The 2,879-nt window shown below is 45.2% G+C and overlaps 1 pseudogene; it reads right to left on the bottom strand.

Moving 5' to 3' along the window:
• Window positions 1–933: 933 nt before the first annotated feature.
• Window positions 934–2,204, bottom strand: LOC108351925 (glyceraldehyde-3-phosphate dehydrogenase pseudogene; annotated as a pseudogene).
• Window positions 2,205–2,879: the final 675 nt, after the last annotated feature.

Here is a 2,879-nt window from a genome sequence, read left to right as displayed (position 1 = left end):
CTACTATGTGTCTAGCATTTATTCATATTCCTGTTCTGTGCCTGATTCTTCCTCCAGAGAATATTTCCATGGAACACTGGAGTTTATGTAGATGTTCTTAGTTGAACTCCTCAGTGCCTTGGGGCTGACTTTGTACACTTGGAAAGCAGCCAGAACTTGTGGGTAGATCATTAAACTAGAATTCTTTTCTAAGCATGTCAGTACCTTAAAGTGTGACCTTGACTTAAGGCAGGCCATCCACCTGCCAGGAGAAATGACCCTAGGGATATGGTCCTGCTGCCTCCATTAAAGGCCGGCTCTTCAAAAACATACAGTGTTAATCAACCCCTTCTGGTTTCTTAATGCCAAAAGGGACTGTTAAGAGAATTATAAAGATAATATCTACAGAGAACTTTGAGCTCATTCAATAAAAATGGCCTGAGGAGCTCTGGTAGACAGACACTGCGACTTTATGTATCAATCTTTGTATCTCTATTTGGATGTTTTTACAATCCTTGGGTCTAGAGTTACACATAGGCATGGATTCAGATGCCCAGAGCTAAAATATTTAACTCAGTCCCTTCTTTTAAACACCTCTGGAGACATGGGGGAGTTTCCACCATAGTGCAAGACTTTGAGTTGTGTTTGAGGTTATGGGAGCCATGTGTTCAAGAGCCCTCCAAGGTCAGAAAAGGGTGCCTAGCTAATTTGAACGACTCACATGACTCATCTTTCAGTGGAACAACAGTCAACCAATATGAGTTTGAGGGATATTTCTCTGCTACCCCAAAGTACTATGTTATTTATGTAAAGGGCTCCACATTTCATGATGTATTGTAAGATACAATTTGGGTTCTAACAGCTTGTTCTTGATACCAGTATTTAACCAAGACAATGTCATCAAAATGATATAAATATGATAATCATATTTTTGGTGGGTGCAGCGAACTTTATTGATGGTATTCAAGAGAGAAGGGAGGGCTCCCTAGGCCCCTCCTGTTGTTATGGAGTCTGGGATGGAATTGTGAGGGAGATGTTCAGTGTTGGGGGCTGAGTTGAGATGGGGACTCCTCAACAACTGAGGACCTCTCTCTTGCTCTCAGTATCCTTGCTGGGCTGGGGTGGGTGGTCCAGGGTTTCTTACTCCTTGGAGGCCATGTAGGCCATGAGGTCCACCACCCTATTGCTGTAGCTGTATTCATTGTCATACCAGGAAATGAGCTTTACAAAGTTGTCATTGAGAGCAATGCCAGCCACAGAATCAAAGGTGGAAGAATGGGAGTTGCTGCTGAAGTCTCACGAGACAACCTGGTCCTCACTGTAGCCCAGGATGCGCTTTAGTGGGCCCTTGGACGCCTGCTTCACCACCTTCTTGATGTCATCATATTTGGCAGGTTTCTCCAGGTGGCATGTCAGATCCACAATGGATACATTGAGGGTAGGAACACGGAAGGCCATGCCAGTGAGTTTCCTGTTCAGCTCTGGGATGACCTTGCCCACAGCCTTGGCAGCACCAGTGGATGCAGGGATGATGTTCTGGGCTGCCCCACAGCCATCACGCCACAGCTTTCCAGAGGGGCCATCCACAGTCTTCTGAGTGGCAGGTGATGGCATGAACTGGGGTCATGAGCCCTCCCGTGATGCCAAAGTTGTCATGGATGACCTTGGCCAGGGGGGCTAAGCAGTTGGTGGTGCAGGATGCATTGCTGACAATCTTGAGGAAGTTGTCATTTCTCGTGGTTTACACCCATCACAAACATGGGGGCATCGGCTGAAGGGGTAGAGATGATGACCCTTTTGGCCCCACCCTTCAAGTGAGCCCCAGCCTTCTCCATGGTGGTGAAGATGCCAGTAGACTCCACGACATACTCAGCACCAGAGTCACCCCATTTGATGTTAGCAGGATCTCACTCCGGGAAGATGGTGATGGGCTTCCTGTGGATGACAAGCTTCCCATTCTCAGCCTTGATTGTGCCGTTGAGTTTGCCACGGGTAGAGTCATACTGGAACATGTAGACCATGTAGTTGAGGTCAATGAAGGGGTCGTTGATGGCAACAATCTCCACTTTGCCAGATGCAGACAAGAAGGCAGCCCTGGTAACCAGGTACCCAATATGGCCAAATCCGTTCACACCGACCTTCACCATCTTGTCTATGAGACAAGGCTGGCACTGCATGAGAAGATGTGGCTGGAACAGGGAGGAGCAGAGAACCGATAATCACATCTTAATTTCTCAGAAAAAATTTTAAAGAAAATGTGATTAAAGCACTATAATGGGAGTGTGCATGGATGCTGAAAATGTGATCAAATCTCCACAATGGGGATGTTCATGGATGCTGAGGAAGGAAAGATCACCACTGCATTTCTTATAAGTTTCAAATATGAAGTAGTTACATAAAAGGGATTTCTAATTGAGGAAAGGATAAAAATGGTTGAATACTGCAAAGTTCAGTGTGAACTTAGTAGTACTTTCAGCAGAGGTGACAGAGAACAAAGCTGTGGAAGAGAAAAGAACCAAGTATCAGAAAGCCATAAAAATAATGATCAGAGTCAGACAATAACAGATCAAGAAACTGGATTCTGATGAAAAACCCCACAGGGAGCTATAAAAGAGGCATTTGAAACAGGAAGTGATGTGGGAAGGAAAGATAATTTTAGCCTGCCTACAGGAGGTAGCAGCTGTGGGTGTGAAGAGAACAGATTAATTTTAAATGTGTCCCAGAAGAAAGAGAGATTTTTTTTAGAGTACAGGAACGATGATGTGTGGAACCCAGTTGAGTGCTGTATCAAGCACAAGTCCAACAGGAGTATTGTGTCTATTTCTGGACACTGGTCATACAGAAGCTTCGATGAACTAGGTCATTCAAGACTCCAGGGCAAGGAACAATATGTTAACGGT

Source organism: Rattus norvegicus, chromosome 9 (genome assembly GCF_036323735.1).
Source record: "Rattus norvegicus strain BN/NHsdMcwi chromosome 9, GRCr8, whole genome shotgun sequence".
Classification (NCBI taxonomy): domain Eukaryota; kingdom Metazoa; phylum Chordata; class Mammalia; order Rodentia; family Muridae; genus Rattus; species Rattus norvegicus.
Note: the sequence above shows the minus strand (reverse complement) of the source record. Positions and strands in the feature narration are given on the sequence as shown.